Source organism: Trichosurus vulpecula, chromosome 9 (genome assembly GCF_011100635.1).
Source record: "Trichosurus vulpecula isolate mTriVul1 chromosome 9, mTriVul1.pri, whole genome shotgun sequence".
Lineage (NCBI taxonomy): Eukaryota > Metazoa > Chordata > Mammalia > Diprotodontia > Phalangeridae > Trichosurus > Trichosurus vulpecula.
Genome location: NC_050581.1, coordinates 30,041,581 through 30,057,065, shown reverse-complemented (window position 1 = coordinate 30,057,065; position 15,485 = coordinate 30,041,581). Strand labels below are relative to the sequence as shown.

Sequence of the window (15,485 nt, the reverse complement as noted above, 5' to 3'; positions counted from 1 at the left end):
TATCTGAAAAGAGTAATGGTTTTATTTCTTCATTGCCTATTCTAATTCCTTCACTTTCTTTTTCTTCTATTATTGCTATAGTTAACATTTCTAGTACTATATTGAATAACAGTGATGATAATGGGCATCCTTGCTTTACCCCTGTTCTTATTGGGAAAGCTTCCAGCTTATCTTGATTACAGATAATTCTTATTGATGCTTATCATTTAAAGGGCACTCCCTTTATTCCTATGCTCTGTAGCACTTTTAATAGGAATAGGGGCTGTAATTTGTCTAAACTTTCTCAGCATCTATTGAGATAATCATATGATTTTAATTGGTTTTATTATTGATAAAGTCAATTATGCTGATAGTTTTCCTAATATCAAACCAATCTGCATTCTTGCTATAAATCCCACCTGGTGATAGCGTATGATCCTTGTGACATATTGTTGTAATCACCTTGCTAGTATGTTGTTCAAAATTTTTGCATCAATATTCATTAGGGAAATTGGTGTATAATTTTCTTTCTCTGTTTTAGCTCTTCCCAGTTTAGGCCTCAGCTCCATATTTTTATCACAAAAGGAGTTTGGTAAGACTCCTTCACCTATTTTTCCAAATAGTTTATATAGTATTGAAATTAATTGTTCTTTAAATGTTTGGTAGAATTCACTCATGAACCCATCTGGCCCTGGGGCTTTTTTTCCTAAGGAGTTCTTTAATGTCTTGTTAATTGCTTTTTCTAAGATGGGGTTATTTAGGCATTTTATTTCCTGATCTCTTAATCTAGGTAATTTATACTTTCATAAATATTTAATGATTTCTTTCAGATTGTCAGATTTATTGACACATAATTGAACAAAATATTTCCTAATGATTGTTTTAATTTCTTCTTCATTAGTGGTGACTTGACCCTTTTCATTTTATATACTGGATATTTGTTTTTCTTCTCTTTTAAAAGAATTGAATTAACCAACAGCTTATTTATCTTTTGGGTTTGGTTTTTTTCATAAAACCAGCTCCTAGATTTTATTTATAAGCTCATGGTTTTTTTCTTTTAATCTTATTAATCTCACCTTTGATTTTTGAGATTTCCAATTTAGTGCACAATTGGTGATTTTTAAGTTGTTCTTTTTCTAGTTTTTTTTAGTTGCATACCTAATTCAGTGGTCTGTTCTTTTTCCATCTTATTGATGTAAGAATTTAGAGAAATAAATTTTCCCTTATGTACTGCTTTGGCTGCATCCCATAAATTTTGATATGTTGTCTCATTGTTGTCATTCTCTTTAATGAAATTATTGATTGTTTCTATGATTTGTTCTTTGACCCACTTATTCTTTAGGATGAGATTATTTAGTTTCCAATTTATTTTAATCTATATTTCTACTTCTCTTTGTTGAATGTAATTTTTATTGCATTGTAATCTAAAAACATTACATTTAATATTTCTGCCTTTCTACATTTGATTCTGAGGTTTTTATGCCCTAATACATGATCAATTTTTGTGTAGGTGCCATGTGCTGCTGAGAAAAAGGTATATTCCTTTCTGTTCCTATTCAGTTTTCTCCAAAGGTCTGTCATCTCTAACTTTCCTAATATTCTATTTACTTCCTTAGTTTCTTTCTTGTTTATTTTTTTTGGTTGGATTTATCAAGTTTTGAGAGGGGACAGTTGAGGTCCCCCACTAGTATTGTTGTGCTGCCTATTTCTTTCTGTAACTTACTTAACTTCGCCTTTAAGAATCTGGATGCTATACCACTTGGTGCATATATGTTTAGTATTGTTATTGTTTCATTTTCTTTTTTTGTTGTTGTTGTTTTTTTTCAGCAGCACATTCAGGGATTTTATTTCTCCATGTAACAGACACCCGTGGGTGGCAGTCCAAGCTTGAAGCATGCTGTGCAATTAGAGAGCTCTAAGCACCTTAGAGGATGGAGGTTGGGGAAGGAGGAAGAGGAAATGGGGAAGGGGGAAGGGCTCTTTCCTAGGGCAAGGGATTTGCAACTCAGCTCAAGCACAACAGGCAAGGAGGAGATGAATCTTTGTGGAGAAAAAGCGGGTTCCAGTTAAAAGGCCAAGGACTTTGTGGGGAAAAGTAGAGTAGCCTGGCAGCTTAGTCCAGTGCAATGGACTCCCCTATCATTCCCCCTCCCCCTCCCATGGGGCTCCACTTTCTGCTTGTCATGTTTTCAGCGGTCAGAAGCCTGGTTCTCTCCAATCACTACTCTGGGCCTGAGCAGCCTCCTGGGCCCCTCACTTGACCAGGTGAAAGTGAGAGAGTACATGAAGAGGGGCTAGCCAGTCAAGATGACCATGGTCAGGTACATGCGCAGCTGGTTCCATGCCCCTCGAACAAAAACACCTTCAGTTGCCACTTAGGATAAGATTTTCAGTTGAAGAGTTCAGATCATGAAGACAAGGATGGCCACACAACACCAGCTGAGCACTAGGTAGTAGCTAGTCCTCCCAAAGAACAGGCCAGTCATAACCCCACCAATTATCCCTACTTGTACCCTGAGAAGGCCAGCAGGTTGGTGGTGGTGAGGTCTGTGTTGACAGTGACCAGGTAGAGGCTCAGCAGGATGGCCAGCACTTCCACTGTGAGCCAGGCCAGAGCTAAGCTAGCCTGAAGACTTAGGAGGTCTGGGGAGAACCTGTCCTGCATCCCCAGCACTAGGTCAGCAACCAGGATATATGTGATGAAAGCCATAGCTGGAATGTAGGGATCTGGGGCATTGATGTCAAACTCAGGGCTACTGGCATGTCCTTCTGGTACTGTACTTCCCAATCCTGGTGCGCCAAGAGCCCCAGTTTCTTCCCCATGTACACAGTGTCCACAGCAAAGTAATACTTAAGTTTGATGAGAGGAATGAAGTGGTCAGTATTTCTGTCCACCAGCTCCTTGACATGAGCAGCCAGGTTGCTCCCACAGGCTACTGCCATGCTGGACACAGGGTCAACAAAGAAGGCTGACTGTGAGGGGGAAGCATAGCCCAGGCCCCCAGGGGTTCAGTGGGCCAGATATCTCCCAGGCCCGTTGCTTGAGCTGGTGTTGTGGAAGAGCTGGTGGAGGGGAGGGGGTCAGCCAAGCTGGGCTCTGCCATGGGCACCCTCCACTTCATGGCTTCCTGCCACCACACCACCATTGCCAGGTGGGCTGCATCCCAGACAAGGAGAGCTGAGCAGGCCTTGATGGATGCCAAAAAGTACTGTGTGGCCCCCATACCACTTTGCTTCATTTTCTATGGTACCTTTCGGCAAGATGTAGTTTCTTATCTTCCTTATCTCTTTTAATTAGGACTATTTTTTGCTTTTATTTTGTCTAATATCAGGATTGCTACCCCTGCTTTTTTTACTTCTTTGAAGCGTAATAGATTTTGCTCCAGCTTCTTAGTTTTACTTTGTGTGTGTCTTCCTGCTTCAAATGTATTTCTTGTAAACAACATAAAGCAGAATTCTGCTTTTTGATCCACTCTGCTATCTGCTTCTGTTTCACAGGAGAGCTCATCCCATTCACACTTGGAGTTATGATTACTAGCTGTGTGTTTCCCTCCATCCTATTTTTCCTTCCATTTGTCTTCTCTCTCCTTTCACCCTTTCCCTTCTCACCACTGTTTTGCTTTTGTTGACCACCTCCCCTGATCTGCTCTCCCTTCTGTCTGTCCCCTCCCCTATCCACTTTACTTGATCTCCTCTCCTACTTTCCTGTTGGGTAAGATAGGTTTCTATAGTCAACTGTTTGTGCATATTATTCCCTTTTAGAGGCAATACTGATGAGAATAAGTTTCACGAAATGCTCATCACCCACCCTCCTATATTTCCCTCCAATGTAATAGGTCTTTTCTGCCTCTTCATGTGAAATAACTTACCCCACTCTACCTCTTCCTTCCTTCTGTACCCAATGTACTCCTTTTTTTCATCCCTTAATTTTTTTTGTCATTCCCTCAAATTCACCTTATACCCATACCCTCTGTCCATGTATATCCCTCTAGCTATACTGTTAATGATACAGTTTTTAAGAATTACAAGTCTCATCTTCCTGTGTTGGGATATAAATAGTTTAACTCTATTGAATCCCTTGTTTTCTTTTCTGTTTTTACCTCTTTATGCTTCTCTTGGGTCTTGATATTGGAGGTCAAATTTTTAGTTTAGTTCTGGTCTTCTTATGAAAGCTTGAAATAGTTCTATTTCATTGAATGACCGTTTTTTTTCCCTTGATGTACTCTGCTTAATTTTGCTGGGTGAGTTTGGTTGTAGTCCTAACTCCTTTGCATTCCAGAATATCAATATTCCATGACCTCCAATTATTTAATGTTGCAACTGCCAAGTCCTGTGTAATCCCAGTTGTGACTGTCGGATATTTGAATTGTTTCTTTCTGGACATTTGTAGTACTTTTTCCTTGACCACCATGGTGGCTTTGAAATTTGGCTAGAATATTCCTTGGAGTTTTGATTTTGGGATCTCTTTACTGAGGTGATCAGTGGATTCTCTCAATGCCTATTTTACCCTCTGGTTCCAAGACATCAGGGCAGTTTTCCTCGATAATTTCTTGCAAGATGCTGTACAGGTCCTTCTTTTGATTATGACTTTTAAGTAGTTCAATCATACAGATAATGTCTTTCCTGGATACATTTTCCAGGTCAGTTGTTTTTCCCAGGAGGTATTTTACATTTTCTTCCATTTTTTAATTCTTTTTTTTTTATTGATTCTTGATGTTTCATAGAGTCATTAGCTTCCACTTGCCCAATTCTAACTTTTAAAGTGTTGTTTTCCTCAATTAGATTTTGTACTTTTCTCCATTTGTCCAATTGTTCTCTTTTGTATTATTTATTTTGAACTTAAATACTAAAATTTAAATACACAATAAGAAAAGAAAGGAAAATACTATAAACTCAAATACAAAATAAGAAAAGAAAAAAAGCATTGCCATGTGCACAGCAGAACATGAGAGGATTCAAAATACACAGCAATAAGTGTCCTTTTCAAAAAAGCCTATATAATAAATACTACATGTGTTCAGATTTGTCCATCTTTTCTTTTCTTTGTAAGTTTTCTTTTGTTCTCTGCTGTGTTCTTTTTACTTTGTTCTTTTCTCCCTCCTTCTTTCCCCACCTCCTTCAAGAGTGTTACAATTAAGTATGAATACACACACATACATATACACACACACCCAAGACATATATGTATATATATACACACATATACATATACATACATACACTTATACATATATACATATACATACACACACACGTACATATACTTAGATATCTATAATCATACTCATATATAGACATATACATTCATATACATTCCTTTAAGGCCATATTATGCTTATTTGTCCTCTCTTTCTCTGAGGGTGCAAAACCCCTTCCTTCGTAAGTCCAAGTCTTTTCATATTTTTCTAAGTTCACCAACTCATCATTTTCTGCAGCACAGCAATATTCCAGTCTTATACTGTCTAGCTATTTTAAATAGTCTAAAACATTATTGATTAATATAGCTGAAATACAGTGTAGTTTCCCTATTTTTTTCTTTTGATTAAATCTATTTTAGCTTTAACTTGGCCTGAGATCATGACTACCCCTGCTTTCTTACTTCTCCTGATCTTTGTTTTATGCTTGTGTGCATCTCTTATTCCCTATCCCTCCCGACTCCTCTGCTTTACTTCTACCCACCACCTAGCTCTCCTATTATTTAATCTACCCCCCTTCAAGGATCTCTTCCTTATCCTCTCATTCCCATTGACCTAAACACCCTTCTATACACCACTTATCCTATTCCCTCACTCTCTTATTTCTTTATAAATTTAGAAGAATTTTATTCCCTACTAAATGTATATATTATTCCTTCTTTAACCCAGATCCGATGTGAGTATAGTTTTCTCTAAAAATCCCTCACTTATCCTCTCCCTGCTGTCTATCCCCTCAGCCTTTTATTTCTTTATGAATTTAGGAGACTTTTATACACTTCTAGATATATATGTATTGTTTTCTCTTTAACCCATTCTCAATGAGAGCAGGCTTGCAGAACTACTAGCCCTCTTCCCCCATCTAACAACTTTGTCAATTCTTCCTCTCGTACCTCAGTCGTGTAAGATAATTATTCTTTTTACCTTTTCCTAAATGGTTAATTTTTAGAATCACATCATACTCAGGTCTACCCCAATCTTTCTTTTGAACTACCCAATTACTAATAACAATCTTAGACATGCATTTTACATTTCCTCACATAAAAGGTAAACAGTCTGTCCTTATTGAGTTCCTTATAATTAATCTTGGATGTGTACCTTATGTTTCTCTTGGATCTTGCATGCCAAATTTTGTATTGAGTTTAGGGTTTTTTGCAACAAAATCCTGAAAGTCTGGCAATTCATTGAATGTCTATTTTTAAAATTCAGGATTATGCTTAACTTTGCCAGGTATGATATTTTTGGCCACAACCCCAGTTTTTTTGTTCTTCAATATATCGTGTTCCAAGACCTGTGTCTTTTAGTATCACTGCTTCTAGGTCTTACGTGATTTTAATTGTGGCTTCACCATATTTGAATTGCTTTTTTGTTCTAGTTGCTCATAATATTCTCTTCTTGAGCTGGGGGTTTCAGAATCTCACTATGTACATCTATAGGTTTTCCTCATAGGATCTCTTTCAGGTGGTGATTATGGATTTTTTCTATTTCTACTTTTCCCTCTCATTCTACTGCTTCAGCACAATTTTCTTTAATTATTTCTTATATTGTTGTATCAAGATTCTTTTTTCATTGTAGCTTTTAGGTCATCTGATTATTCTTATGTTTTCTCTTCTTGATCTGTTCTCCAGATCAGTTGTTTTTCTTATGAGGAGTTTCACATTCTCTTCTATTTTTTTATTCTTTATATTTTATTTTACTATTTCTTGGTCTCTCATAACTTCACTGGCTTCCCTTTGTCCAATTCTAATTTTCAAGGAGTAATTTTCTTCCTTAAGATTTCAGATCTCCTTTTCCAATTGGTTGACTTTCTAGTTTTTCTGAAATTGTTCTTTTTTTTTTTTTTTTTTAATTTTTCCCTAGTCCCTCTCATTTGATTTTTGAAGTCCTTTTAAAGTTTTTCTATGAATTCTTTTTGGGTAGGTAACCATTTGATGTTACTCTTTGGAGAAGAAGAGGCTTTTGTTGCTTCACTATTCTCCTCTGAAGATGAATCCTGGTGTCCTCCATTCCTATAGTAACTGTGCATGGTTGGGTTATTTCTTCTTTGCCTGCTCATTTTTTATTTTTATTTTTTAGCAGCTTATTATTGTAATCACCTCTAGACCTGGGGTATGAAGGATGGTGCCTCTGGCCTCAGATCCTTCTTCAGTTCTCCCCTTTGGTCTGGAACCGAAACCAAGAGCTCCGTCCTGTAAGTGCTTTTAGCCAGTGTCATTCCCCCTCAATTGCTTCTGCACTCACCGGGTGTATGTTCCTTTTCACCCAGGGCTGCATCATGGCAGCACAGCTGGGCCTGGAGTCTCTTATCATCAGAAGTTCCCTCAGTCTTCCCCTGCTTGGAGGCCTGACTCCCCACGCTGTCCAGGAGATGAAAATTCCTGTGGCTGGGGCTGAGACTGCCTCCCAACCTAGCTAGCCTCAGGGTTCACTGCTTGCTGTTTCAGCCAATCTTGCCTTGAAATTTTTACATTTCACAGGGACTAGGATTTTTCTGCAGATCTTATCCAGTTGTCACAGGAGGGCCATTGTTCTGCCTCAACTCTTGTTTGTTTCTACTACTCTACATTTGCCCTAAGGTGGTATTTTGTCTTGTTTGTAGGGGAAATCTGGAGAGTTTGTAATTTTTTTTACCTAATCTGTCATTTTCCCAGAATCCTCTGTCCAATTGTACTGAGTTGTTTTCTTCAGTAGATTTTTGTATCTCCTCTTCCATTTGGCCAGTTCTACTTTTTAAGTAGTTTTTCAAGATGTTGGCTCTTTTTTCATAAGTCACTCTCATTTCTTTTCCCGTTTTTTTTTCTTCTACCTCTCCTATATGATTTTTAAGCTCCTTTTTGAGCTCCTCCATGATTTCTTTTTGGACTTGAGACCACTTTCTGTTTTCCTTTGGGGTTTTGCCCATAGGTTTTTTGACATTGTGTTCTCTTCTGAGTTTGTGTCTTGGTCTTCCTTTTCACCATAAAACTTCATATGGTCAGATTCTTTTTGTTGTTGTTGGTTTTTTCCCATCTTTTTTGGGCTTTCCCCTTTCTTTTGAATTTGAACTTCTCCCCCAGAGTGGAAAGGGCTCTGTTTCAGGCTCCTTGTCCAAGGGGCTGCAGGTCTTGCCTGTTTACCTGGTGCTGTGCTGATGTTGCCCTGAGGCCCATGGGGCATCCTTGTATCTGGTGCTGTATTGAGGGGATGGAGTGGGGAGTGGCTGGTGCTGCTGGAGGCTGTAGGGTTCTGGAAGCTTACCTGGTGCCGAGCTAGGGTCCAAGTGATGTTGTCTGGCATGTGCTGAGTCTCAGTGGTATTTTTATGCTTTTCCTCTGGGCTACACCGAAGCATGTGGAGTATGGACACTGGAGGGTGCCTGTCTACCCAGGGCTGTACCAGAGTACATGGAGGTCTGGCCCCTGGTGGATGCCCCACTGTCCTGGGCTGCACTGAAGAACATGGGGGTCTGGCTGTGGGAGGGCACCTGCCCCTCCACACCTACACTGAAGGACATGGTGGTTCTTGGAGCTGGAATATGCCAGTTCTCCTGGCTATGCTAAGGTACATAGTGTGTGTGTGTGCATGTGTGTGTCCTGGTGTTGGTGTTTGTCTGCTCCACCACAGTGGGGTTCAGAATCTCCCACTGGTTGGCTGAGGTGAGTCTTGCTGCTGGCTTGCTGGGATGCTTCTTGTCCTGGAATGAGTTCCCCTTTTACTTGAGTGAGACAGACCTTTCTTGCCTATCCTCCAACTCTCCCTTGCTAAAAGACCCCTCCATTCCATCTTTCTGCTGATTCTGCTATTATAACATTTGTTTTGGGGCTCTATTTATGGTTGTTTGGAGATGAATATGGGAGAGCTACAGCAATTTATTGTTTACTCTGCCATCTTGGCTCCCAGAAGTAGAATCCAAAGCAACTTTGTGGTACCACCTCATACCTATCAGATTGGCTTATATGACAGAAAAGGGAAATTACAAATGATGGAGGGGATATGGGAAAATTGATAACTAAAGCACTGTTGGTGGAGTTTTGATTTAGAGCTATGAGCAAAGAGCTATAAAATCACTAATACCCAGAAATATTACTTTCATGCCTGAATCCCAAAGAGATTTTTAAAAAAAGAAAAGGACTTATATACAGAAAAATATTTGTAGCAGCTCTTTTTGTGGTGGCAAAGAATTGGAAAATGAAGAGATGCCCATCAATTGGGGAATGCCTGAACATGTTGTGATATCTGAATGTAATGGAATACTCTTGCTCTATAAGAAACGACAAGCAGGGTGCTCTCAGAAAAACCTGGAAAGATTTACAAGAACTGATGCTGAGTGAAGTAAGTAGAACCAGAAGAATAATATACACATTAACAACAATATTTTATTATGATCAACTGATCATAGTTAATGACTTAACTGTTCTCAGCAAAACAGTAATCCAAGATAGTTTCTAATGACTTATAATGAAAAATGCTATCCACCTCCAGAGAAAGGACTCGTGGTGTCTGAATGTAGATTGAAGCATATTTTTTTTTAAACTTTCATTATTTTTTCTTTTTGGGAGGAGGTGGGCGGATCTGGGCTTTTTTTTCCCATAACACATCTAATCTGGAAATATGCTTGCATGACTGCATACACGTGGTTGGTTGTTGTCCTTTGTTCTTGAAGAGGAACAAAATGATGTCACTATGCTAGAGTCAAGTTTCAGTGAGTCTGACTGTGGCTTATCAGACAAATACAAGTTTGGAATGCTCCACTACAGGTTAGGCACAGATAGTGAACATTCGGGATTGATTCTCTGAATTTGCCCATCTTGCATTTCCTTTGAGTTGTTTCAATTTTGGTTTGCTCATAAGGCACAGCAACTTCTCTGACGTGGGCATGCCATGCTGAGCAGTCCTGTGCCAGCATCTCCCATATCACACAATCAATTCCAAAGTTCTTATGAGAGACCTTGAGAATGTCCTTGTATCCCCTCTTCTGACCACCATGTAGATGTTTGACCTATGTGAATTCTCCATAAAATTGTCTTTTTGGCAAGAGCATGTTTTGAATTCAAACAATGTGGCCAGTGCATCAGAGTTGTGCTCTCCAAAGCAGAGTTTGAATGCTTGACAGTTTAGTTCAAGAAAGGACCTCAGTATCTGGTACCTTATCCTGTCAGATGATCTTCAGAATCTTCCTAAGACAGTTCAAAATGGTACATGCATAATCTCTATTTAAATATTTGGCTTCTCAATGAGGAGATAGAAGAAGGAAGGAGGGAAGGAGAGAGAAAGGGAGATAATTAGGAATTAATTTTCTTAAAATTAATGTTAAAATTATTTTATATTTAAGTGAAATATAAAACATTAATTAAAAAATAAAACATTCAGAATTTTTAGCTTTTGTTTCCTGCTAACATATTACAAGGTCTGTGTGTTTAAATTGTCATTACTGTTGTTTGTCTTTCATTCTCAAAGAGGACCAGGAAGGTGATGCCATGACTTGCAAGTCAATTGGATTGAAGTGAGGGAAGGCTGTGCAAAGTCACCAGCCTCATTTCCTGCTCTGGAGCCATCTGGGTCTAGTGGCAAGATATAAATCAGGATGACTTGAGATGGTCTCAGATGCTGTGGGAGACCTTGGTCTTTTTAAGCTTGTTAGAATGTAAACCAAAACTTAACAAAGCAGCAGAGGCTAGATAGTATCTCCCCTCTGTACAACAGGAGCTGTCTTTTTAGGAAATACTCAAGAGAAAATTGGCTCCCAAAGTGTCAAGTATTCAAACAATAAATGAATGTTCATACTAAGGAGAAAAACTGTCCCTAACACTAATGAGAGACTAAGGGCTGTTTAGAAGGAGATAAGTATTCTCAGTCCTGAGATGCCACCTACAGCACAGAAAGAACATTCACAGAGTAAAGAAAGGAAAAAGGGAAAACGAAGGTCAGTCTCAAACTCCTTTAGTTTAAGTTGCTTCATTAGCTAGCAAAGTACTATAACAGCTCTGAAATATCTTAATCTTTAAAATAAAATGTAATAAGCCAATTTTAAAAGAACACAGCAGTTGCAACTCTGAATTTAATATGCTATCTGTCTTGTTTTTGAGTATCCCACTGTTTGGGAGCACATTGGTACAGTGAGTGCTTGATTTGGAGTCAGACTCCCTAGCTTTAAATCTTTACCTGGTTGAAATTTTTAGAGCACTCAGTTTGTGACACTGGAAAATATGACACAGCATTGAGATTATGAAAAGAACACTTTACCATAATCAGAATAACGAGACAGGATATTTTCTTGAAGTTGGGCAAATCATATAACCTCATTGTGGCTTCTCATCCGTGGAATGAGGATAATAATATTTATACCACCTACCTCTCTGTGTTGTTGTGGGCAATTCTGTAAGTCTTAAAAATTAATGCGAACTATTATTTATCTTATTACATTTATTTCAACTCATATTTTCACATTTCTAAAGCATCCTTAAAAGGTATACCAAATGGTCAACTAGCTATTCTGATCAAGAAAATGATCTAAGATGATTCCAAAGGACTTAAGATAAAAAGTGCTATCTAAATCCAGAGAAAGAATTGATGGAATCTGAATGCAGATTGAAGCATATTTTTTTTTATTTTTACATTTATCTTGCTTTTTGTTTGCAACTTGGCTAATATGGAAATATGTTTTGCATGATTTCACATGCATAATTGATATCACTTTTCTTACCTTCTCAATGGGTGGCAGATGGGGATAGAAGGGAGAGAATTTTGGAACTCAAAATATTTTTAAATGAAGGTTAAAAATTAATATTTTTTAAAAAGGTTTAACAAATTCTTATCCTTGACATCAAAAACTCAATGTCAGAAATATAATATTGGGGAAGCAAGTAGATATCAGCTTGTCTGAAAGAATTCTTTCATTTTACAAACTCCACAGTAGGGTATGGCAGCCAAGAAAGTCAGTGCTTAGGTGGAGAGACAGAGTATGTGGGACTGGGGAGATGATAGTCTCACTATACACAGTGTGAGTCAAAACACATTTGGAGTTTTACGGTAAGTTCTGAGGACCACATTTTAAGAAAGGATCATGTAGTATGATGTGCCCACCATATTATACATCCTTAAGTTTTTATAGAATCACATAATCTCAGAGCTGGATAGGACCTGAAGGCCTTAATTTGTACACTTTCCAGAGGAGAACAACCAGGTCCTGAGTTAATGGCATAGAAGAATCCTGTGAAAGTATTTGGTATGTTTAGCTTTGAGAAGAGAAGACATAGACAAAACAAGATAATTTTCTTTAAGTATTTGAGAATATGTTTTGTGGAAGAAGGATACTAGGTGTCAAAGCTAATTCTTTACCTAACAAGAAATTAATTACTTTCAGATGGTGGTGCTTCAGACCTGACACGCTCAACTGAAGGACAAATTATAAAAAAGGTGTTATGTAAATCTGTCTAGCTGGAGATGATTTTGTTATCAGTTCTTCTTAAAGTGTGTATGTGTGTAAGATTGTATTGTTAATAAAATTGGATGATCTTTCCCATCCATTAACAGGCCTAGGTGACCTGCTTGAGTCACATGGAAGCCTAAGTCACATGGAACCTGTGGTAGGAGGAGCTTGCTGAATGGGTGGAGCAGGGAGGGGTGGAGCAGGAAGTGAGACAGAGCAGGCAGTACTGGGAAAAACACAGAGAGACACAGAGCAGCTTGGGTGAGTGAGAGAGGGAGTGATTTTGCTTAAGGGAGCTTGTTTGTGGGGAGGCCTGACAGAGGGAAGGCTTGAGGATGGCGGTGCTCCCTGCATTGATAACATGTATGGACTTCTGGTTACTATGATGGATTTCTTTATTGCTATGATAGATTTGGCTTTCTGGTGTTGGAATAAATGTTTTGGTTTCATCTTTCATGAAAAGAGTCTGTTATATTTACTATTCAGAAATATACCGGCATATGCATCGCATTGGCGCTACAAAGATGCCAAGATCTTAATAAAATACTGTTCCTCATGGGGAAAAAGAAACCTACAGAGAGGAAAGCTGGTGGTGGTGAATCTTTTCTAGGGATAAAAGATAACTCTAAACAAATTCAATTTAAAATGAGTTTCAGTTTGTGTAATAAGACCTAACTCTTTATTCTCTCCTTATATTAAATATAATTAAAATCCTCTCCAGTAAAATGTAAGCTCCTGAGGGTAGATGCTATACATACATACATACATACATACATACACACACACACACACACATACACACACACACATATATATATACATATTTGTCTTTGTGATTTTGTGACTTTGCTTGACATATGGCACAGTAATATGTCACACACACACATACACACTGAATTTTATAAGATTCAGGAAACTTATAAAAGATTTTTCCACACTTGGAAACCAACAACTTAAATGAGTGAATTAAGCATGTTTTTAATAATAATAAGGAGGAGGAGTAGGAGAAAAAAGAAGGAATAAAGAAGAACAGTAAGGAGGAGGAGGAGAGGGAGGAGGAAGAGGAAGAGGGGGAAAAGTAGGAGGAAGAGGAGGAGGAGAAGAAGCAGAAGAAGAAGAAGAAGAAGAAGAAGAAGAAGAAGACTATAGGGTTTTCAAGTTGACAGAACATTTCATGTATATATATATATATATATATATATATATATATATATATATATATATATAGCATCATTTTAATATATACTGAGAATAACATGAATCCAAAAAAGGAAACATACTGGGAAAGAATTGTAATTTAATTTGAGAGACAGGTCAACTGTGTAGGCCAGGTCTTTGTGTGCATTCATAAAGTAGCACTTTATGTCAAATTCCTGGTCACTCACCTAGTTTCCCCCATTGAAATTCTAACTCTTTCCTCCCACTATGCTGTTATATCCAGTTACCAAGTAATTTTTTTCTAATTTTCTTTGGGGGTAACCTTAAATATTCAGGTGGCACAGCCATTGTGTGGTATATTCTGCAAAGTGTTAGTCTAAATTTGATTTCTGCCAGATTGCTTTGCAGTTTTCTCAGAAATTCTTCTCAAATAGCAAATTCTTGCCCTAGTAATTAATTTCCTTGGATATTTCAATCACTGGGTAATGATATTGTTCTATATACTTATTTTTGTATTATCCTCGTTGTATTGTCATACTTTGTATGTCATTGTCATATTGTTGTATGTCATACATTGCATTGTCTTTGGCATAAGTTTCCCATTGACCTATGAAATGGATACAAAGATCTAGGGGCCAACAATAAGCCATGTGGTCACTCTGGTAATGAAATGTTAAGTGTTTTGCAAACAGGATGTGTTTATTTTGTGGGGATTTTGTTGTACTTAAGAAATGTTAATGCCTATTCAGACACAAGTGGCCTATGTAATAGATGTGAAAGATTTTGGGGCCAAATCTAGTGATAATGTGATTGAAGATCCTTCCAACCCATTCAATAGGCCTCAGGTGGGGCCTATTGAGAGGCAGGCCCATACCTTTGTGATGCCAATCAGCAATTAAAGATCTTTCCCAGACTCTTTTTCCTATTGGGCGTGAATCTCTCAGGTCCTAAAAAAAAACATATATACCCAGAAGGTAGCCATTGAGAACTGAGGATTCAGAAGTCAGAAGAGAAGCCAGACTTTAGAATTCAGCCCAAGGAGAAAGAGTAAGAACTCCCAGTCCACAGAGCTGAAGAAGAGAGTGTTGAGTGGAGAGTGGAGACCAGAGAGCTGCAGAGGACTGAGGGGGGAGAGGGCACAGGCAAGCAAACAGTTAGGATTCATGAGTGATTGTTTACACGAAGGCAATAGCAAGGGGGAAGGTTACAGGATGACTTGACTCTGCTGTAATACTGTGTTTTAATCTCCTTGTTGCTACATTGAGGTGGGCTTAGTGGTTCTGGAATACAATTATTGCTATGTTGAATTGGAACTACTGGTTCTGGGATTTGATTCTTTGGTGCCTAAATGTCATACTTCCTCTGCCTTTTACCTAGAGAGTTTTTCATACTTTGTGATTCTGAACCATACAGGCATGTTCATGGTCACCCTCAAGGTCATGAATCTTGCCTTACTGATACACTGGGTATGGGACTTTTTTTTTTTTTTTGCTGTTTTCTCCTCTGGAATGCTGACATAATCAAGTACCTTTGATGAGTTTTGCTTTCCAAATGTAATGGCAAACAAAGTAGACTTTTTGTTGTCTTTGTTTTGGAGTGCTTCTCAACGCTAAGGAATCTTTGATTGAATCAGGAATCTTTGATGACCGGCTTATGTCAAGGGAAGGCCTAGTTCTACCCTCTGACCCTGAGCAAGTGTTTAAGTCACAAGAAGGCCTAAGTCACATGGGTTTGAGTCACATGGTTGT

At 38.2% G+C, this 15,485-nt stretch overlaps 1 pseudogene; it reads right to left on the bottom strand.

The window, feature by feature from the left end:
* Window positions 1-2,168: 2,168 nt before the first annotated feature.
* On the bottom strand, window positions 2,169-8,664 carry LOC118832068 (annotated as a pseudogene).
* Between the last annotated feature and the right edge of the window lie 6,821 nt (window positions 8,665-15,485).